The sequence below is a fragment of the Agelaius phoeniceus genome, chromosome 5, assembly GCF_051311805.1.
Source record: "Agelaius phoeniceus isolate bAgePho1 chromosome 5, bAgePho1.hap1, whole genome shotgun sequence".
NCBI lineage: Eukaryota > Metazoa > Chordata > Aves > Passeriformes > Icteridae > Agelaius > Agelaius phoeniceus.
This window is the reverse complement of record NC_135269.1, coordinates 2,313,906-2,337,086: the sequence shown is the minus strand read 5'-3', so window position 1 is coordinate 2,337,086 and position 23,181 is coordinate 2,313,906. Positions and strand designations below refer to the sequence as shown.

Here is a 23,181-nt window from a genome sequence, read left to right as displayed (position 1 = left end):
AAATCTATCATTAATATTACCTTGCTTCAATAGCAGAGATTATTCAGGTGGTATTTTCAGGCTTTCTTTCAAGCTCTCAGTATTCCTTCCTCTTTGCAAACTTGCTACAAGAGCACAGTTGATGTCAAGTCTAATATTTTACTTTGGTATAAACTTAGAAGTGGACTAAGAGGACAAAAAAGCAGTGTTGGGGTAGAATGTGGAATACCACACAAATGAGGATGGTGCGGTAAAAGTAGCTATGTCAAGGGTAAAGAAAATTGCAATATTTGGTCTTTTCATCCTTCCTGTGGGGAAAAAAAAAATAGCATGCTTGGCTTCATTGGGTAACTGTGCTTTCAGCCAGTTAGTGTATATATATCTAAAGGGGAGGGAAGTGTCAAAATATTTTTAAATGTTGCTTTTTATGTCCTTGAAATGATTGAAGGTAAGGGAGGGAATGGAAATAGTTCATTGCATTATGGAAGTGTTGACTTTTGTGTCCAAATCAATTCAAGGAACATATTGAAAATGCAGTTAAAATCTGTTTATCGTATTCTTCCTGTTAACAAAAACATTTGGATATTTTTTGCCAATCATATCAGACGCTTAAGATCATCAGAGTATAGATGGAAAATCTCTTAAAGAATATGTAATTCACTGACTGGTAAAGACATTAGCCTTTATGGAAGAACTTCATAATACCAGTGCGGTGAAGGTTAAATAATGTGGCACTTTTCTAATGAAATCTGTAACTCACTGCTGTTTTGGGCTGTAAATCTGCTGGAACTGACCAAATCCTTGTGTGTCTTGAAGGCACTGGTGGGTTACAAGTATATCAGTGTGATTAAAACAAATCATTGATTCAGAGGAAGAAAGAGTGACTTTTGTAATGGTAAAAGCTTTCAAAGGTAGAGTAGTTCTGTTATTGCTGGAACCAGAAAGTTGTAACTGTTTAATCCATTCTTGCTCTCTTTCCTTCTCCCTCCTCTCTGTCCCAGCCCTGAGTAAACAGCCCAGAGGAAAAAAGAAGTATTTTTCTTCAGGAACTTATTCATTTTACTTTCTGTGCTCTGAAGGTGAATACTGTTGTTTGTATAAACATTTACGTAAATGATTTAGGGGGATAAACCACAACAGTCCTTTCTCAGCAGCTTTGAAACTTGAGATGAAGTTTAAAACAAACAAATGTGAGACTGTTTGAGGGGTTTGGGGTTTTTTTCTGAAGAAATTTACCTTTTACCTGAAGAAAATGACCCTTTTGCCTAGGGTAAGACCCATTTCTGTGGAAACCTTCCTGCTCTTGCTGTTCATGCCAAATCGGGGTTTTGTAATTTGGAAGAATATTTGAGGCTCATTTTAACAAATGTTGACTCTCTTAGATTTTGAGCTTCATTTTTTTTCAGGACAAGCTAAATATTTGGATGGGATTTAGTTTTTATTTGGTGGGGTATTGTTAATTTTTTTTAAAGTTGCATTTATATATTAGCTTACAGTGCAGATCAAGTTACTCCTTTCACATACTTCTGTGAATAAGCTATGTGTGTTCCACATTAAAATATTAATGCAGGATATATTTGACTCCTTGGCACAAGAATAAGATTTTCCAGGTGAAGTGACTTGAGGTTGCAAAAACCATGCCAAGTACTGCAGTGCCAAAGAGTTTGTGTAATTATTCTCAGATGTACTTCATACAATTAATAATTACATTGTACTTACCATCATGAATAAAACCTGTTTTTCTGACTATTTAGGTTATGCATGCCTGAATCACTTAAATATGGGCTGTTCTGGGATACTGGTAAGAATTCTGGGGAAGGAAGTTGGCATCTAAATAGAATTTCTTAAAGGTTTCAAGAGTGAAAGGGAGTTTGGGAATGATTTTTAAAATGGACCTGTTACGACCCTAACCTGTGCTCATCCAAGAACAGGCATAAATGTCCTGAACATAGTTCAAAAGCAGAAAGCTGCTTTTGTGAGAGGATACCAGGGTAGTAGCCAGCTCATCTGTCTAAAGTTGCTTCCAAACTTTAAAACTTGGATGAAATATTTGAGAGTTAAGGCTGCTTTTGAGTTAAGAAAATCAAAAGCTTTGGAGGAAATGCATGTTGCAGGCAAGCATAAATGCTGACACTTCATGTTTGAGTAGCTTTTTACCAAGGCTTAAAAGAGCAGAAATGCTAGATATTGTCTTTAAAATAAAAATAGAAGGTTAAAATTCATATCCAGAAGGAATAAATGTGATAATCATCAGAGGTAACTTCTCTCTTCACACTCAACAGGAAATTCAAATGCCTGTCAGTCAACTTGCACGAGTCATTTCTCAAGCACACAAAAATCTCAAGCAGTTTGCCTAAAGAGATTAAAAAGAAAAGGAAAAATGTACTATGCCACAATGTAACACTAAAGAATCAAAATACCCTGTTTGAAAGAAAAACAAGGCAGTTTGAAGTTCTTTAGTACATTCTTTTTAGTACATTTAGGACATTCTTTATCACTTTTGAAATGTGAAGTGGTGGTGTAATTTTGATTGATCATACAATAATGGCACTGAAATATCTGTATGTGTGCAATTCAGATACTGGTGTTTCTAACAAGCTTTTGGGAGCATTTTTTATCTGAATTTGCTCTTTGGATGATTCTTATTTACATGGCTTGGCATTGGAGTACTCAATTATTGCTTGTGGAGATTGATTTTTATTTTTTTTCCACACTTCCCATTATAAAGCCTAAAGGCAATTACAATTCTAAAATCTGGGCGCAGGAAAGTAAAGGATTTCTCTGAATATTAACCTATTACCAGCTATTAAAAAAAAACCAAAAAACCCCCCAAAAACAACCCAGGAAACAAAGTAACAAAAAAACAGTGCAAGCAAGCCCTGCAACTCCTATATTTAACAGAAATTATTTAGTAATACACTAAATAATACTATCCAGAACAAAAACTTACTTTCAGAATATGGGAGTATTTTGCCTTAAATACATTTGATAGGAACAGTTGTTTTAAAACTTACAGCAGACTTAGCTTTTTTAATACTGCTCATAGACTATTTTGATGTTTTGGTGCGGTAAGAACACTGTGAGTATCTTATTTAGGCTGATTTAATCTTTAAAAAATAAGACAAGTCTGAACACCTGTTGTATCAGAGAGAGGGATTAGGGTTTTAGCACTTTATTGAAACTTTTTGGAAATGCACTTTTTTCTTTATATCAGACTTCCAGTTCTGAACAAATTACTGAATTTCAGACACTGGGTTTTCTTGAGTGGGAGGTGTTTGAGTGTGGAGTTCTGAACAGGGGTTGTGTTTTGTTTGTTTGCTTTACACATGTTAATGAATTATTCAAAATAGGGGAAAGATGTCAATAGATCTTCAAGCCCTGCTGAGCAACCCTGTAAATCCTGATGGGCTGTGGTGTGACTTCCTTGGAGCTGGAAGCTGCAGGTGTGTGCCTCAGGAGCTGCCCTGCTGGACAGATAAAAACTCCATTAATACTCAAATAATAACCCTCAATTAATACTTGGGGGTTAGTTCACACTTCTCTCTCATTAGCCCTTGCACGTACAAGATTTGGCAGGTGTCAACACCTGTAAGACACCCTTTGCTAAGGAAATAAAACAAATTCTTGTTTTTCTCTAGTGGCAGGATGCTGCCAGACTATTTCAGCTCTGTTGGCATGGCTCTAACTGAGAGAACAAGGATTCATTTTGCTAATACTATAATATCTCAACATTATAGTCTTAGCAGCTAAGGATTTACCAAGAAAAGAGTATTAATCCGTAATTAATGCTCTTTCATAATTATTCTGCAATACTACATGTTTATATACAGAGTAAATTAGATTATTGTTTCAAGGCTTTTCAGACATAATTTGATGTATTTGAAGTGCAGCATAGGATATTGTGTGGGGATCTGTAGCTCTACATCAATTGTTTAAAAGCACTTCAACAACAGGGATTTTTTTAGATGGAGGAATTAATGTGATAAAAAATGTTAAACTTTTGCTTGTGTGGAGATGGTTTCCTGAGAATTTTGCAGCTACGCATGACAGAAGGATGGTCCAGGAGGGTTTGCTGTGTGCATAGTTGAGTTCTGTAGGTCAAACAAACATGGGGACTTTTAGAAAATGTCTACAAAATCATTGACTGTAAAACTGCACATTGCAAACTCCTTTGTGTAGTTTTGTATTGCAAACTTCACTGCAGTAGACAGAACTGCTGTTGGGCAGAGAAACTTGTAGACCATTTGGAATAACCACAGTTACAGGTTTTGTCCATTTATGCTGTTTGCACACTCATGGTGTGCCTGAACTTGCACTCTGCAAGCCTCTGTTTCTCAAACTTTGTTACTGAAAGTAATTCAGTCTTTTTATATAATTTTCTTCATTTTCAGTTAAGACCAAAACCAGTTTGTCATCTTTTCTTATTTTATTTGAATTTATGCAATTGTTTAGGGTTTTTTTTTGTGAGTTTCAAGCAGTTTGCTTTGAAATCTTGGGTCACAAATGGCTTAAAAGGTGCAGAATCAGCAGCAGTTTTGAAACACAAGCAAATTTCATTTGTTCTTCTCATCTCCACAGCAGAGGATTAAAGTAATAATGTTTTCATGTAATAATCAGTGTAGAATAAAGCATTTGATCTTTCTTTTATTTTTATGGTTTTCAAGTAGGATGTCAAAACATTTTTTTTTAATTTTCACTTTCAATGCTGCTTTGTGACTGTTTGTATTTCAGTTTGTGTGTGTATATTTCTAAGTAATACCTTAGCCTTAAGAAAAATCCATCAGAGGCTGCTTGAAAAGAAAAAGTGAAGCTGTGAATGAATTTCCTCTGGCTTGCATTGAAGGCACACATTTTGGCTATGTTGCTCATTAATTTTTTTCTTTTCTTTTTGGACTAAGCGGGTTTTTGTTGTTTGGTTTCAGCATGTAATATACCATTACTTTGCCTCTCAAATTTCCCTTGGTTCTTCTTAAGTTCTTTGGGTGATAATGAGTCTTTTACTTATAGGAAGTCAAAGCTCCAGTATTTACTTTTCTGTTCTTAAAGGTACTGTAAATACACATGACTGCATGTCAGTGTTAGTAATTTTAAAGATGGGTATTCTAAGAAAATATAACCAACCTTGCAAAATACTTTGTATACAATCTTAAAAAAGTTTCGACTGGAGGATTCAAAACTGAAGAGACTTTTATTAGTCATCTAAATCCAATTGAGTTGTAGATTTTCTTGTGGTTTTGTTTTTAGTTCATTTCCTGTGAATCATGTTAGAATGGTATCCTGAGAATAAATTGTGTACTTTTTGAAGGACATAAAATATTGGAGTGCTAATGAAACTTTATCCCTGGGATGTTGTCCTGAAAACAAAAATCAGTTAAAAAAGCATTTCAAGTGTTGCTTACTCCAGTTTTTATTGATGTATGAAGACTTTCTCCTATTGAGAAGAGTATAAAGCTCATTATATCAGTTAAATCTATTTTAACAAAAGAGAAAGCCAGAATATGATGATTTTCATCTGTGCTGGTTTTATTTGAACTGTCACTGTGATTAGATTTGCTTTCAGCTGCTTTAGGGCGTTGCTGTCTGACGTGGATGTCTTGGGGAGGGCAATGCTGAGCTGATGGCAGCTTGGACAGAAGGAAAGCCTGTGCTATTAGGGGCTAATCCACCCTGCTGCATCCAGTGATTCAGCTGACAGCAAAATTAAACAGCTATACCCTGCCTGGTGAATTTTGTTGTCCAAGTATAATAAATAGGATCCCTGTTTCAGGCATCTGTCTGTGAAAACCCCCTGACAAGGACTCATATCAAGCATCTGATGGAAATTTATAATTACAGACCTGTGTTGTGTAGGGAAGTTCAACTGCAAATTAGCTGTGGATCATTCGGAGTTTAATTATCCTGTTCACTGGTTTCATAATCTTTCAGTGTCTGTGGCTTGAGAATTACTCTGCTCTCCCTCCCACAATCCATGCTGCATCAATTCCCAGGGAAATAGGGAACAGTGGGTAAAGCTCTGGCCTGCTGGAGGGAGATGTTCTTATTCGGCAAGCTTGTGCAATCTGAAGTGAAAATCAACTCTGTGCCACAAGTGGGTGGATCATGCCCTACCTTGTTGAAAAGGTGGAGAAGTCGGGAATAGAAAAAACTGCTAGAAGTTAGTTTTAAATTTGAAAAGACCCTAGTTTCTAATAATTGATGCAGTATTATAATTCCTACTGGGCTTCACTTTAGCTGAGAAAAGCAGCCAAATGTAGGAGAAATTACCTGCAGCAGTTGAACATGTGCTGTCTTCATGGTTTCTTGAACCTTGAATTTTCTGGGGTTTGCTGCATTTGCCAGAAACAGAGATTGCCAGAGGTGAGGATTTGTTTCAGAGGTTTTTTTGTTTCAGAGGTTTTTTTTTTTTCCTGGCCACCAGCTGTCTGTGGTTCAGTGACTTCATATCTTTGTATTTAACTGCACCTGGTGGGTTTCTGTATTCACCCCTGACCCCACAGCTCCATGAGTTGTTTCAAGAGCTAACCAAAGCTCTGTGTTGTTTCATAGGTTCGCACAAAACTTGCTGTGACTTCTCTGACAAGACCAGTCTGTCAAACAGTAGCTGTTACAATGCTAAGGTTGTGTTCCATGCTAGAAATGGTCATCTCAAAGCCCTCTGAATATTGTGGAATTGTGGAATGGTTTGGGTTGGAAGGGGCTTTAAAAATACCTTCCACACAACCAGGTTGTTCAAAGCCCTGTCCAACCTGCCCTTGAACACTTCCAGGGATGGGATGTCCAGTGCTTCTCTTGCCTAACTTATTCCAGTGTCTCACCACCCTGTAGTGAAGAATTCTTCCCTATCTCTCATGTAACTCCACACTCTTCCAGTTGGCAGTCTTGTCCTGTCCCTGCATGCTCTTGTGTAAAATACAGAGGGTTTTTTTCATTTGTACCATGTTACACTGCCACTTTTAAATGTCATTTGCTATTTTCCTGCCTGTGTTCCTAATCCTATGTGACTCCTTTAACTGGGCCCTTCTTCACTTCCCTTTCTGTGCGCTGAGAGGTCTGTTAGATTATTTCTTTCCTTTTTTTTTTTTTTTTTTTGGTGAGTTTTGTTCACTTGTTTGGTTTATGGGGTTTTTTGTTAATGTTTTAGCTGATAGTTCTCTGAGCTATGCCATTCATTTTCAAAAGCTGTTGTGAATTTTTTTTATTTTTCTGTTTTTATTTTTTTTATTTTTTTGTTTGAGATGTGGGCCTGTCTCTGCCCTTTTTGGTCTCTACACATTTGCAAGTGATTCCTCACAGCCTGCAATGTATTTATTTTTTGACCTGTGAGTTTTTGTTGAACTTTTTCATACTCCATTTTCTATTTGAGCACTTTGAGAATTTTTCTTTGTTTCAGTAAACTTCTCTTCCTTTGCTACTTAGTGATGCTGATCTGTATTTTGCTTTAATTAATTTTAATTTCCCTCGCAGTACATTACTTTTTCTCAAATACAGAAGAGTTTTCCCTCCACTCTTTCACTGCAAGCATTTAATCAACTTAATTTTTGCATATTGAGAGACTTGGGAGATGAGGCAGAGATTTGTGCTGGTTTAGATTGGTTCATGGTTGTAATTCTGTTCTGGCTACACAGTCAGCAAGTTGTCAGAATAGCATGTTCTTCTAAGTAGTTAATTTTAAATTCATTCTATTTGTTTTTATAAACTGGTAACTCTACAAAAGGGTATTTTTACTACAGTTCCTGCCATTAATAGAAAGAAGCAGCTTAATGAGCACATATGTAGCTGCAATTCAGAATGAGTTTAAGGATGTTGCAAAGAGCATTGGCTGACTGGAAAGTTACTCTGAGACGAGAACGGAGATATTTTCCAGATGGGATTGCAGCAGTTTTAACTCTGAATTTATCAGTTAATAGAAGGGGGTTGTGCTTTGTGACAATTATTGAATAAGGATTTGAAAATGTGTGTAGGTCTTGCAGCACAAAAGAGCTGCTGAGCTTCAGTGTTTCTTACACAGAAACTTCTATTTGATGGGTTGAAACTTGGATTTTATCTTTTTTTTGATGAAACTTGATTTGAAGTGTTGTTTCACTTCTGTGTTGCATCAAAAACTGGAAAATATTTTATGCTGCTTTGGTTGATGTCAGATAGAGCAGAAGGATGTGGTCTCAGCTGACCAACTCAATGGTGATGGTGCCCTAAAACATTTTCTTTAACTTGAACAATTCTTGCAGTAGCAACATTTTGTAGAAAAATTAATTGCATTGGGCATTAAGAAGAAGGATTCAGATTGGATTCCTGAGGTCATCAGTCTTGGAGCAGAAGTAAAATCATTCCTATATGGAATCATTTGCTAGATTTCTTTTAACAAAAATTCTGGGAATCAACATAAAATAAAAAGGAATGTCACTAACAGGTTGAATTTTACAAACAGCAACAATTTGACCTTAGCAAGTGCAGTTCGTTTGTCAGGGACTGTTGTTCTCTTGCCCACATTGAATGTGTTTCTTAATGTAATGACTGTGTTTAGTCATTTTAGATTATTTTTAAAAGACAAGCAAATATATTAAAAGAACGGTGGGTGAAGGGGAATTGTCTCTACTCTGAGGATAGGCAGAGGTTTGGCTGGGAAGTTGGAGCTTGTCTTTGGGGTAGGCACATCTGGAGCTTGGATTTATTGAAAGGTGCTCAGTTCAGACCTGGTCTTAGTCTCAGACACCCTATAATATAAATATATATATTTTAACTTGGGAACCAACACTAACAGTGTGGGCAGCAGTGGCAGTTTTATATGTTCTGGCACATTGTCTGATACAATTTTCCAGATGAATCATTGTGGTCATTTATTAAAGACCAACAGGCAGCCTGCTTTTATAAGCTGTGAACAGCAGATATAAACCTTATTTTTCCATTTTACTTCTTCAAGAGCGTGAGCACCAAGTGTTGTATCTTGAGCACAAACCTATATTTAGAAATGAAATGACAACAGAAATGGGAATGCTCAATTCAATTGACAATTCAGTCTAATTGTGGGTGTTTGAAGACTGAAAGACTGTAAAGAATCAGACTTATCAGGACATTGCAATAATTTAAGGAATAAAATCCAAGGCACTTATCAGCTGATGTACTAAATGTACATGTACTTTGTGGGTCCTTTGGTTCTGTTTGCCCCATGAGAGAGTCAATATCTATTTCATTTTTCTCAGTATTGAAGACATTAGGACATGGGTTAACAGGGAAAATAGGAGAAATGAAAGTTAAAGAAGGCAAAAATTACTTGGGCTGGAAAGAAATGCTGCATACCACAACAGTGTTTTCAAGTGAGGTGCAAAAATAATTAGAAAATAACAAAAAAAAGTGGGAATATGTTACACAACAGAAACACTGAAAGAATGTAGCACAGTCAAAACTGTGACTAGAAACAAGACTCTAAATTATATTATAGAAATAAGAAAAGAAATACTCATCTTTTGAACTTTGCACATATAATTTTCTCCCTGTGGTTGTCTAGACACAGATATATCCTTTTTTTTCCTTTTGTTTGAAAAATGTTCTTTCCACTTGAATAGGTCAGCTGATAGATAAGATATAATAACATAATGGCAAACAGATTTTAAGTTGCTACACATTTCTGCAGAATGTAGCTTTATATAGAAATGAAAGAATTCTTAACATGTCTGTGATGTAGTGTTTGAGAGAGACATCTTGAGGTATTACTGCTAGTAACCAAATTCAGGAAAGCTGCTTGTGACATCATGCCAAGGCTGAGAGGAGAGCTGAAAGAGCTCATGTGTGTAAGAGAGATCCATTTGGAATTCTTTTTAGGATGCCAGAAAGTCTCGTGAAACTCAGCTGCATATAATTTACTGAAGAATTTATCATGTTTAGTTAAAAAACGTCAATTGCAGAAGTCAAGGCTCATAATAAAATACACATAAAGCCCAGTTATAACCCTAAAAGTGCATCATCATATTTCATTGTGAAAGAGTGGTGAGTTTGATACTGAGACTGAAAATTAACTTAAATATGCTGTTGATCAAACATCTTATTAAAACGAGCTGCTCTGCTGTCAGAACAGGTGATCAGAGCTGTTTGTGTGTGAACTCTTGTGAAGAAGCTGTTGGTGAGAAAGATGTTTAAAGTATTTAGCACCTGATTTTTTGTTAAATACATTAAAATACATAAATACCACCACCACTTCAGTCATTAGACATTTTCTAACTTAGCTTCTAACTGTCTGCAGAGAGTTTAATGAAATTAATTGTGTTCCTGCAGCACTCTCTGAGGCTCACTCTCTTTATAACATAGTGGTCTGGCATGATTTTAGTGGCTTGGTTTGGATATCAGTGCAGAAACTTTAGAAAAATCTTTCAACTTCCAGGGCTGTTTGATTTTAATCCCAGTATTGTCATGTTCAGAAGAATTATTTTCTTAGAAGTCCAGTGTACAGGCTACATTTCCCTACTTATATATTAATTCAATTATTTTTTTCTTTCAAGATATGTTTATTAGATGGCAAATTGACAAATTTACTCTCACTTACTATAAAACATCCTTATCAAGATCTTGAAACTCAAATTTATGTCTTTGTAAAGGAACCTTTTCAAGGTCAACACGAGAGTGCTTTGCAACTGTTCTGCATCAGTTGTGAAATCAAATTATTTTGGCTTTATGTGCTACTCATAACCCCCTTGCATTTCATTTTTCTGGCTACAATTTGTAGGCCAAGAAACACAGATTAAAACAAGAAAACAACAGATTCATCAACAGAAAAAAAAATTGTCCTAAAATTTCCTTATGCTTCTGTAGATTTGGGCACTTGTCCAGGAAGTGCGGAGGGTTTTAGTTTGGTTTTTTCCCTTGAAAATTTGTCTTTTGGGGGAGAGTATACCCACAGATATTTAACTTCAAAGCAGACCTTTTGAACTTGTAAACTGTTGTTTAGCTCAAAGAAAATTGTTGTAATTTGTGCTCAGCTTGATGGGATTTTGGGAAGAGAAGGGGAATGAACTTGAAACGAGAACAGTGTTTGTTTCAATTTTAATGGGTGTTATTAACAGCTTCTTTTTCCCCTTCCTTGTATTTTATGTGTAGAAACTGCAAACTAATGATTAGGTAGCTGTGGATTTGTTCAAGTAATCTTTCTTCAATAGCATTTATTTATTTATTTTGTTTTTTGAACTAAGCTGGAGCAAGCCTGGATGAAAATGTATCTTGTTCAGGAGGCAGCTCTTATGTCCATGGCACCTTGCATTTTAAAAATAAAATTTAAAAAGAAATATCTTTTTTAAATGAAATTTTGATATACCAGTCTGAGTTTACATGGAAGTTCAGAGAACAATAACAAAGCAAATGATGAAAAAAAAATTAGATGACCAAAGAATAAAAGCTTAGATAAAAATGTGAAATATGACTGAGTACTTGTTTCTTTAAAGTGCCCATTAGCTGGCAAATAAATAGTGAAATTCTTACCAAGATGATGGCTTTTCATCACCTAATGGTAGACTGCAGAATTCATCTGAATTTTGCAGTGTGGACATGTACTGTAGCAAGGATTCTTTCTGTGTGTTTTGGTGTAAGAAAAATAACTACCAAGATATTATGTGATGATACATGACTATAAATATACTACTTTTTATAGTGCCTCTGGAATATGGGCTGGGATGTTTGGGTGTGTTTATGAAATCAGGTTCAGCTGTGCCACAGCTCTGTTGTGCACCTTGACTTTTGGGTTTGTGGCTGGAAGGAATTGCTGAAGTGGAAATACTCCTCTCATTTTGTGTGAATTCAAAGGAAAGGGGCAAGGATTAATGTTCAAATAATTACCTTAGTAAAGAGGATTTTTAAAGCATTGGAGTGAATGTCTTAGACTTCAAAACTCTGTGTGAAGTTGCAGATCCTCATAGTAGATCTAAGCATTTTTGGATAGATAGGAAAATCCAGTTTTTAAGTTACTTCTCGACATTAGTGAAGCTTAAGAATATTGTCCTGCTTCTCTGCCAACCATTTTATCACCCAATGTCCACCATACTGGAAATGGAGGATTTGATGGTTGAATTTATTCCAAATCTTTTTTCTTATGCTCAGGTGTGGTACAGACCAGGGGGAGGGCTGTGCTGCACTTTTATACAGCATAATTTAAAATACAGCATTTATAAAACAGCCTGCCTGGCTCTCCTTTCAGCTTGAATGATAAGCAGGAAAGCATTTTAAAAAACCAGAAGTGCCTGGGGCACAGCTTTTTTCTTCTCACAAGAGGAGGAAAACTTTGTGTGTTCATTTGAAAAAATGAATATACAATAAATATGGAAAGAGGACGGTGAGATAGAGGAAACCAAAACACGGAAGACTTCTGTTCCACTTGTCTGTGGGTGTATTAAAAGATGTTCATCTCCTGAGGGGAAAAGGTTTGAATATCTGCTTCACAGCATTTTTGCATGTGAATAACCTGACTTCTGATATCCAAATAAATTGTTTCATTAAGAAGCTAAGTGGTTTCTTTATGTATAAAGAGACTTTAAGTGGAGGTAAATGGCTCTGGAACATAAATCATTTGCTAGACTGTTCTCAAGCAGTCACTTGTTAGACAATTCTCAAGCCTTTTGTCTTGCCTCCCTCACCCTAAAAAAATATTAAATTAATAAATAATTTAAAAACCTGCCCAGAAATCAGCAGGTAGGCTAATTCCTAAATCAATGTGGACACTATTCAGCAGATCTGTTGTCTTTGTCTGATTTTTCAATTGTGTGCTGAGTGTTCAAACCATAGCCTATCCTGAAAAAGGTTTCCAATCTATTGCAGTGGCATCATGTAATTACAGTGAAGCACATGATGATAGTGTTTAAGCCTCAGGATGCCCTTCAGGGAAGTAGTGCAAATAATTATCTGTGCATCAGCCCAGATTTAAAACAAAAAAGAGAGGGGACAAAAAAAAAAAAAATCAATGCTGCTTGGTGGCTGAGTTTTGCGTATTCCAATTAACGATTTTTAGATTTGACTTAAAGTTCTGAAATTGTTTGGAAGTAGGCCATCTCCTGCTGAGATGAAGCATCAGGCCATTTTAAATTAGGCACTGAGCATGCTCTCTCAGGTCCCCACCGTTTGAGATTTTGCAGTGTGTGTCTGGGCTGCCTGTGAGAAGAGCTGTCACTCAAGGGGGGTGGAGGAGAGCACAGCATGCCCTTTTGTCATCCTTCTATCAGTGCACATATGATTCCTCTTGGAACTGGCAAGTGGAGATGTGAGACAAGCCTTGCTGCTTTTGGTGAGTTGATATTCATCTCTTTTCCTTTCTGATGCCTTTAGATATCTCAGATAAAACTCAGCTTCACACTTGGCTCTCTGCTCTGATAATGGGATCTGTTTGAAATGGCTCTGCCGTGCTTCACTTCAGTGAAATGATATGTGTATTAATTTCTTTACTGCAGAAGAATTGCTTTTTTAACAGGAATTCTGGGCTGGGCAGAAAAATGGGCATAATTTTTTTTTTCTCTGACTTCAAATTAGCTGACTATTCTAAATATAGCAACAGTTCTTCAGCCATCACTTCTCAGTCATTTTTCATTATGTTCTTTTAAACCAATTTTGGTTTAAAACCTGGATTATTTTGTGCATCTCATATTTTAGAGGGAGCTTGAGTAGTCTTGCAAAAGAGGATTATTTAAGACAATGCTGAAAGGTATTTACAGTACTTGATTTCAAGACAAATTCAACAGGGTAAGTTAGGTGTTGTCATGTTAGTTTTGCTGCTGTGCATGTATTTCCTTCTTTAACCAACTAAGGAATAGAAAAAGATACCTCCTAGTTCTTTGTTACAGCTGAGATTTGGCACCTTGGTAAGATATAGTGGGAATTTCTGAACAAATTTATAGTCTTTGTAGTAGTTAAGGTGAATGCTTGATACGGCTTAGGATTTAATTAACTTCTAATTAACTGTGGGAAAGGCAGGATTTATGATTCAAAGTATTATCAGGGCTTACTTCTTGCACTTGATTTAAAACCTTGTTTTCCTCCAAGAACATCTGCAAATTATAACTTTTGAATTCTTTAATGCAAGGCATTTAGCCTCCAGCAAAAAAATCAGTTGGCAATATATTTTTAAAACCTCTAAACTGGGATTGTAAAAAGGAAGGAGTGAATTGATAAACTGACACCACCCACTTCCATTCCCCAAAAAAAAAAGTTGTTTCCTTATTTCCCTTACCTGTGGGTGAATAAAGATGATTTAATATCATGGCTGAACTTCATCTGTGTTTTAAGGTTTTGGTGTGACAGAGTTCATCACTCCACATTGAGATTGGAGCTCTTAGCACTAATGCATTCACAAATATTTTGGGGTTGGGAGGGGAACTTGTTTTTACAAGTGGATAGCCTTTATCCTGTTGTGATTGTGGATATATACTTCAGTCTTTAGGATAAAAGATTTGAATTACAATGGGAAAAGCTGCTTGTCAGTGAATTTGCTGAGTCTGACAAAGGCTCTTGCCAAACACAACCCCTGTTATGATTCCAGCTGACCTGATTTATAGGAGCAGAATCAATAAGCCCTTAAGCTTCATCCTCACTCTGACACTCCTGGTTGGAAGAGGGAGGGGAGGCAGGGTGATCTGTGAATCTTGAGTACTTGAACATGAGTTTGCTTGACCCTCTAATGTGGGGTTTCTGGGGAAAATTATCTAAATGGGTCCAGGAGTTAAGATTTTTGTTAAAGCCTGAGGATAATGCATTTAATTGAGGCCTCATGGTGGCAAAGGGCTGTCATAACCCATTGGCAAAGCTGTGCTTGGATTGCTGCTCTGACAAATGATGAGAGGAAGGCAGCCAGGGGGAACTGCAGACCTGTGCTGAGCAAAATCCATCACTCTGCTGCTGCCGGAGCCCTGGGTGCTGAGAATTTTAGTCTTTCAGTGCTGACAGACTCTGACCCCTGAGAGAGCACTGCATTTGACCTGAGGCCATGGAGAAACCTTCCAAAATTAATTGATAACACTAAAATTACGAGTATACACTTTGATTAGAAGTGTGTAATATCACAAAGTAAAAATCTAAGAGTTTGGAGTTTTAGAATATAGTAATATATAAAAAACAAGATAAAGTTTTAAAGCAGAAACTAGTCCTTGTTCTTCAACTTCTTCATAAGTTTAAATAGTATTTTATAATTAAACAAAAAAAGTCCGCATTGCTGACTTCAAGATATTAGTTACTAAATTAAAAACAAAAATATGTGTCATTTCTTAGATAGTTTAGCCTTAAAAGACCTGATAAAAAAAGATAGTTAACCATTTTGTAACTTGTTAGTAAAATACTACAAAACTTGCTGCTTGTGAGACTATTACACAGATTAGAAAAATAAACATTCAAGTCTAAACACAAAATATCATCTCAAAAACTTTCAATCCCAACCTCAACAAAAAAAACCAAAACAAGAACCAAAAAACATTTACTTGTTACACTAACTCATTTCCTTCAAAGCATCATTAGTTATTTCTAATATTAGTTATTATTTCTAATTAATAGTTATTTCTAATATTAGTTATTATTTATAATTATTAGTTATTTCTAATATTGGTTATTATTTCTAATACGAGTTTTCACTCACAGCTGGAACATGTTGTGTGATAGTGGTGGTGCCTTCAGGTGCCCTGAGCTGTGTCTCACAGAGATCTGCAGGATGATATGAAGCTACAGATTTACCATAGGGCAATTTCTGGACAAACAGCAATCCTAGAGAACTCCAAAACTCTAAGGAAGTTGATTTTCACAGGTCTTGTAAAAGAACAGTTGTTAGTCTAAAGCAGAAATTTGCAAGTGTTAAATATGACAAGCTATTTTTATAACCTTGATCATGTCTATTTTAGTCTTCATGATAATATTTATTCTTTCCTTTGAAGTAAGTCCTGACTCTGGTTAGTTTTCCAAAAAGCTAAATTCTTACATTATTGTTACAACGGTTAGCTGAATTTTGTAGCTAAGATACTGTCTCCTCTGCAGAGCTTCTCTTGCCTATAACCATTTTATTGAGCATTCAGGTCCACTTTAGGTCATGGACAGCTTGTGGAAAAACAAAATCCGCCTTGTGTTTATGTCTTAATGGTGGTTGTGCATAAAGAGGTTATTTTGAGAACTCAGACAACTTGACAATAATATATTGCCTTTATTTTGCTGCAGTTTTACTCTGTGCTAGTTTTGTTGGTTTCTTTGTATTTCTAGATGTGTGTGTGCATAAATAAATACATATATATATTAAAAATACAAATATAGATATACACAGAGAACATACAGAGAGGGAGATGAATGTGTGTAAGGGCTGCTGGCTGAACAAGATTATTCAAAATGCATTCAAATTGCACAGAATTGAGGACTGAAATTGAATAAAATGATGCTTTTCTGTGCTAAGGAATGTTATTTTTCAGTCATTTTAGACATGTCAGCCATTATTAGGATTTTCTTGTGTTTTATTGTGGATCAATATATTGTATTTGGTGATAAAATAGCAGGGTGAAAGGTTTAAGTTCCTGGGATTGTGCCATGTAGGTGTTCTGATTTTTAGAAACTGGCGGTCTCTGGAAGGATCTTGAGGAACTCCCTCATGTGACTGAAAATGTAAGGCATGTAATTCAATCTGTTGAGTTAGGATGAAAAAAATCTTTTTTTTTTAAATACATGAATAAAAAGTCACTGACGTCTGTGGCACTTTTTCACTAGGACAGCAGTGACAATATGGTGGTGGCTTTAGTGCTTTTGAGAGAGCACCACTACTGAAATAATGTTTAAATAAACTTTTTGCTTGAATTTTCATAAATATAATTGTTTGTACAGGGGGAAAAAATCAGTTAAGGATGTGGTGTGAAGGGGAACCTTTGTGTATGTGTCACTTCAGCTGCCTGCCAACTGTGTTTTGAATTATTAAAATCTTTTGGACAGTGAAGGCTCAGCCTTTTTCCATTCACACTGTGCTCTAAATAAGAGATTTTACTACTGCTGACAATTGAACATACTCATTTGGTGTGCCAGATGGAGAGGATGGAGAGTCTGTGACAATTTTAGGCTGAAGGTTGTGTCTAAAAACCTTGTCAGCATTCTGCATCGGATCTTGACCTATTTTAGACAGTTTGCTACAATCTGATACTGCCATTTATTAGTTTTTCTAGGTTTTTTTTTCATGAAGTGGAGGAAGGAGTGGAGCTGTTTCACAAGCATGAACTAAATTTACTTTTCCAAGTGAAAAAGAAAACGTACACCAGTTCTCATTTAAAATAATTGGCTCTAATGTCAGCCATGTATAATTGAGTCTGAGATTTTATGGAAAAGTAAGGAAGGCATGATTAGTTCTTTCTATATGTGTCTGGTATAAATTGAGAAATGGGTCTATTAAAATGAAAAATGAAAATATTTGGGATTGTGTTATTTTAAAAAATTTTGGCTTTTTTTGTACCTAGAGAGTGGAAATAATGAGCTGGCTAAGTCCTTGCTGAAGGAGCTAAAAATTGTCTACTTTTTCAGTACACTGAGGTTTAAAATGAGTATTAAATACCGTCCTGTGAGTTTTGGCAGATTTTTACCACGAATACACTAGATCATTCTAATTCAGTAGTGAATAGGTATTTATTGGGAATATCTGTCAATGAAAATTTAGCAAATGATTTTGTATAGAGGAGTTGTTTAGAAGTTTAAATTTCCTAAAAGATGACCAAGAGTAAGTAAAATGATTTCTTTTTGTAGATCAGAATTTCCATCCCCACCTCCCCAAGAACATAGGGAAAAGGGGAAAAACAAAAAGAAAAAAAAACAAACCAGAAATGTTTCTCAAAATCATACATAAGCTTGAATTTTTCCAGTGTGTTTTGAGTACAACATCACTCTCCTTATGTTTATGCATGTTTTGATGTTTTACAATGTTTCCAGGATATTCAGTCTTCTGCACATTTCAGTGCTGTGGTGAGGAGACAACAGTTGAGTATTTAAACATGTCAGTGGCTGTAAGAAAACTGGAATTGTTTTGTGCTTTCCTTAAACTAAGCTGAATTTAATGGAGGCATGTACTATACAGTGACTTCATTTTTTCCAAGCCAATCAAAACTTGTTGCTCTTTCCAAGTATGACCATTGAGGAAAAAAGAAAAGAAATGTTAATTATTATGTACTTCAGGCCACTTGAAGGGACTTTTGTGCAACTCATATCTTGCCCAAAAAAATCAATTCATATCTTGCCTTAAATATCAGAAGGTTACCATGTTTTATACTTCCCTGTTTATATGGAAATTATTAACTTAATCAGAATTTCAGTATTTTCAATCTTTACAGTTTATTCCCAAATTTGGCTGTCATTATATTTCAGATGGTTCCTTTGCCTCTCTTACCATAATATATATAAAATAATGTGTACAGGGATTTTTTTCCAGGCAATTACATCGGTATCATAACACAACCATATTGGTGGAAAATCTGTCATTTACATGAACGTTATCATATGAGCAACTGAATAAAAAAAACCTTTGAATCATTGAAAATGTTGTGTTTGGTGACAGCACTGAGTAACATCTTCAGTGGAAGGACCTGGAATGTTTTCATGGAACAGGATTTGTTACGTGGAGTCTTGAGGTCCCTTTAAGTGGGATCCATGATTAAGATAAAAACAAAACCAGCAAAATAGATTTATTGCATTATTTTAAATGGTTGGTTCTTTTTGACAAGATAGGTTCAGCATATGATGGGGGGTTTGGAGGGGAAAAAATGCACGGAGAAACAAGAAATACAAAAAGGTTTTCAGAGTTGTCATTAAAACATAGGATATCAATACAAGTCTTAACAATTTTCAGTAGAAATTTGTCTGATATGAGACATTGTATCTTGCCAGGGAAATCTGTGTTAGAATTTTTATTTTTTTTTTTTTTTTTTACTGTTCTGAGAAATAGGGCGATTTTTAATTTTTTTTTCTCCTGGAGAAAATAGCCCGAGCCATCAAGGTTGTCATAGCAGAGAACGAAAGGCATGACTTAAACAACACCACTTTTGGTAATACCATCTGCTTCAGCCCACTCTGCCCAGTGCATTTGTTCTCCCTATGAGCAAAGACAAGACAGATATCCTTAGTAGCCCTCAAACTGAGGCTGTCAAAATAAGTTCTTTAATGCTGCCTCTGAAAGTGTCTCCAAGCACAGTGTGGTTCTGGCTGGGGTGTGCTTCCTGCAGGAGCAGCTGAATTCAATTTCCAGCTCCCTGAATGATCAGAAATAGGTTGGGAATGTTCCCCACAGCCTTCCAGTGCAGCATTAGTACCTTGCTGTTGCATTGGTGGGGAGTATTTTATATAATAGTGCAAATTTGGAATGGAAACAGAGGTTTACTTAGCATTAAGCTGTCATGTTTAGCTGTTGTTTTAGTTGTATTTATCTGTTTTAATGGTGGGGAGTATTTTATATAATGATAGTACAAATTGGGAGTGGAAACTGAGGTTTACTTAACCAGGATCACAGAGGAAGCCTGGTGAAGCCAAAGGGCACATCCCTGGTGCAATTAGCTTGATGATGACTGTCAGTCAAATACCTGAAATGCATGTCAGTGCAAAGCTGCACCTGGCCCCATAGGGAGAAAAGCCAAATAGCCCCAGAGAAACTTCTTGCTCATGGAGCGGGATTGGTTTCACTATTTTAGCTACCAGATTTGCATTATTCCATTTAGAAATGGAATTCTGTTCTGGTATCTTACTGTGGCACTGCCCTATTGAACAGGAAATTTAAGGTCCGAAGTTCATCAGCTCAAGGCGCTGAGCACTAAGATGTTCTTGTCTTGTTGTGTCTTGTAATAATTCACACTCACAGGACAGATTCAGATTGATGATTTCATCCATTGGATGCAGTTTTTTATTTCATTACTTTGTCTGTATTGAAACCAAGGAAGAACAGTTTCAGTTTTGTTGAGACAGGACTATTAAATGTATTAATCAGTCTGGGACTTGAACAGAATTAGATTTATTTAATTTCTTCATTTTATGTTATAGTGATATGTCTAGTAGAGTGGTAATGTGTCAGTTTCTGATAACTGTGTTGAAGTGATATTGAGAGTCTCTGACTGCATTCCCCTTCTCCATTTTCACCCAAAAAATTATGAAAGCTTCTGCTGCACCTATGTAAAGCTGGAACAAAGTCAGAGAACTATGTGGAAAAGTAACAGCACAGCCGAGAGAAGAGGAGCTCAGAAATGTCAGGGTCTTATGAGTGCCTGGGGTGTCTCCATACCTGTACAGAAGTTCAGCCACTGCTTTACACTAAGCAGCTAACTACAGCCATGTTGTAGTTCTTCTATACTTCTAGACTCTTAACACTTCTAGACTTTCTGATCCAGAAAGCCCTTTAGCTTCCCAGGCTCATTTTTTTGTCTCTTGTTACCTCCATAGTTTTATATGAAAGACTAAATGAAAATGGCTCAGCCATTTCCTTGAAAAATATTAGGAGAAAAATGCTTTCAACAGTTTTAAAATGTTTGCAGCTGGTTCCCTGCAAAGCTCTGATATCCCTGTATCAGTGTTCAAATTTACAATTTGAACACTGAACCAGTGGACCCTTTTTCACTGAAAAGCATTTCAGTGTCTGCAAATAGTCTACACTTTCTTTACTTTTAACTTGAGGGACCTCATGCACACACCAGTAACATTCTTACTGATAAAAATGCAGACACTGTGACTGGTGATTACACTTCCACTTCTCTGCAGCTTTCTCATACTGAATGAAAATAGAAGAAACCTTTTAAATTGAAGAATTACAGTAATAAGGAATAATAATCAGTAAGATGCTGTTGCTCTTTATCTAGAAAATAAATTAGTTGAAGGCAGTAGATTCCTTTGCTGATTCTGTTGACATCCTAGTCCTTGCTCTAGAGGCAGAAATTGTAATTTACAGGTTTAAAGTTATTTATCAATAACTTTGGCATGTCATCCATGTTAGAAACAACTACCCCAATGTGTAGAATAGAGAAGCTTATAACCTCTAACCAGATGTTTTTTCAGAGTGTATCAAGCCCTTTATGACACTGCAGATGGTTATCAGTAATTCTCTTTCTGTCCAAACATTGAATTCATGTTTTCTGACAGGCAGTATCCAATAGATGTGGATCATCAGAATCATTCTGCAAAGAGCTGAACTGTTTGTAATGTGAGTCTTGTTATAATTATTGGGGGAAATGTGTCTTCTCAAGCTCAAGTAGTGAATATTTGATATCCTGATTATTTTTCAGATATCAAAATGACTAACCTAACCTGACTGGAATGTAATTATAGAAACCATGAAGCTGAGCAACTGCTCTGCACTGGCTTGAGCATTTGCAAAATCATTAAAAGACAGTGGAGAAAAATCCTGAGAAAGCTGCTTGTCACATTGTCATCTTAATCCTTGGGGAAAGTCTGCAAAATACATTTAAAAGACAAGCATGGAAATGAAATTCAGAAAGCTGTTAGGTCTTAAAACTCATGAACTCAGTGGTTTTAAAGCACATAATTCTGTGGACCACTTCAGCCAATCCCACTGATTTAGCACCTTCCTTTTTAGGGAGAGAGAAAAAGGAAGAATATTATTGAATGAAATGAAATGAACAAGTCTTGCTCCCCTTTACTGGAGTGTAAAACTCCAGTGTAAAAAGAAAACATCAGAAGGCTGGTAAGAGTAGGCAAGTGATGTCTGCATGGCAGCAGCTTCCTGTGACTTTTTTTTAAACAGAAGATTGCTACTAATGCTTGTATCGAAAATATTTATAATTTTTTTTCATTTATCACAACCCAAGAAAATTGCTGTCAATTTAGGATTACAGATTAATTTAAAATGTTTCCATTAGTAACTGCTTTATCAATTCTGAAAAGTATTTTTGCACAAATCAAGATAAATGTTGACTTAGACTGTTGTTTATTTTCTGTAGAACAGAAGTCCTTAGCATACTGGAAATCTTGGGTTTGAAGAACCTCTGAGAGCACTGCTGTGTGAGCATGTGATGCTGCTTCAGTGGCCTCCTTGTGGATTGTATTTGGGTTTTTGCCACTGGGGGGAGCAGAAGACTGTCACAGGCTTCAGGGATGGAATAAGTGTCTGTCTTCCATCTCAGAAGATTCAGGCCTTAATGATGAGTTTTGGGACACTGTGTGTCCTTCATGTCTGGCACATGCTTTGAAAATCTGTTTTCCAGTGAATAAAATGTCTAAATAATCAGGTTTTATGATTGCTCTTTCCTGAGTTGCATCCTGGGTTAAACATGAAGTGCATTTTAGAAAAGCAAGGGAAGGAGCTAAAGGGGCTTAGAAAAAGGAGGGAGAGGAACTTACACGGGCAGATAGTGACAGGGTAAGTGCAGTTTTTAATTTGAAAGTTTTTAATTTGAGTGCAGGTTTTCATTTTAAAAAGACAGGTTTAGTTGGGTATTAGGAAGAAATTCTTGCCAGTGAGACTGGTGAGGCACTGGCACAGGTTCCCCTGAGAAGCTGTAAATGCTTCATCCCTGAAATTTAACAGGTTGGACAGGGCTTGGAGCACTCTGGGATGGTGGAAGGTGTTCCTGCCCATGGCAGGGGGGTGGAACCAGAGGATCTTTAGTCCCTTCCAACCCACACCTTTCTGTGATTGAGTGAGGAGTAGGTTCTGACTGGTGTTGGCTTCAGCAGTGAGCTAAAAATCCCTGAAACATTTTTGTTTCAGCTGTTGCCTAATGGCAACTCCTGCAGCCTGAGAGTGCAGTTTGCTTTAATAAAAGATGCTGTAGAAATGTATATATGTTTGTAAAATTAATGCATTCTTTAACCAGACATTTGCTTTAATCTTGGTCTTTCAGCAGTAAATCTAAAAATGCTGTTCCCTTCCTCTGAAAGCATTGGGATGGAGGAAACATTCACTTTGCTTGTTTTCATTTTCAATGCATAGAATCAAAGGCTGTATATAAACTATAAACATGTTATTCTAGTATGACTGCAACTCTAAATGCTGCCTAGTTATTCCCAAGCTCATTTAAGGTTCTCTGTAAGTGTCTTTGTGTGTCATGTAATTGGGAAAAAGAGCCCTGTGGGCTGTTGAGGGCTTGACTTGCCAGCTGAGGTTGCTGGACTGGTAATGTTCATGCTGCATGCAGTTTCCATTACCTGTCTTTAAATCCTTTGATGTTTGGGACAGAACAAGGCATTCCAGTTGCAAGCCAAGGCTGGGCTTTCCCATTGGGAAAACTTGTTCTGTCTGTTCTG

At 36.3% G+C, this 23,181-nt stretch overlaps 1 protein-coding gene across 15 annotated transcripts in view; it reads left to right on the top strand.

Moving 5' to 3' along the window:
* PLEKHA5 (pleckstrin homology domain containing A5) overlaps positions 1–23,181 on the top strand; it is a 158,906-nt gene that overhangs the window by 47,491 nt on the left and 88,234 nt on the right. Inside the window, exon 1 of one of the 15 annotated variants that reach the window (XM_077178121.1) lies at positions 13,098–13,234. The exons of the other annotated variants lie outside the window; for them this stretch is intronic. The gene's annotated coding sequence lies outside the window, so the exon portion shown is untranslated. Of the gene's footprint in view, positions 1–13,097; positions 13,235–23,181 lie in introns of those variants that run through there. 15 annotated transcript variants of the gene reach the window in all.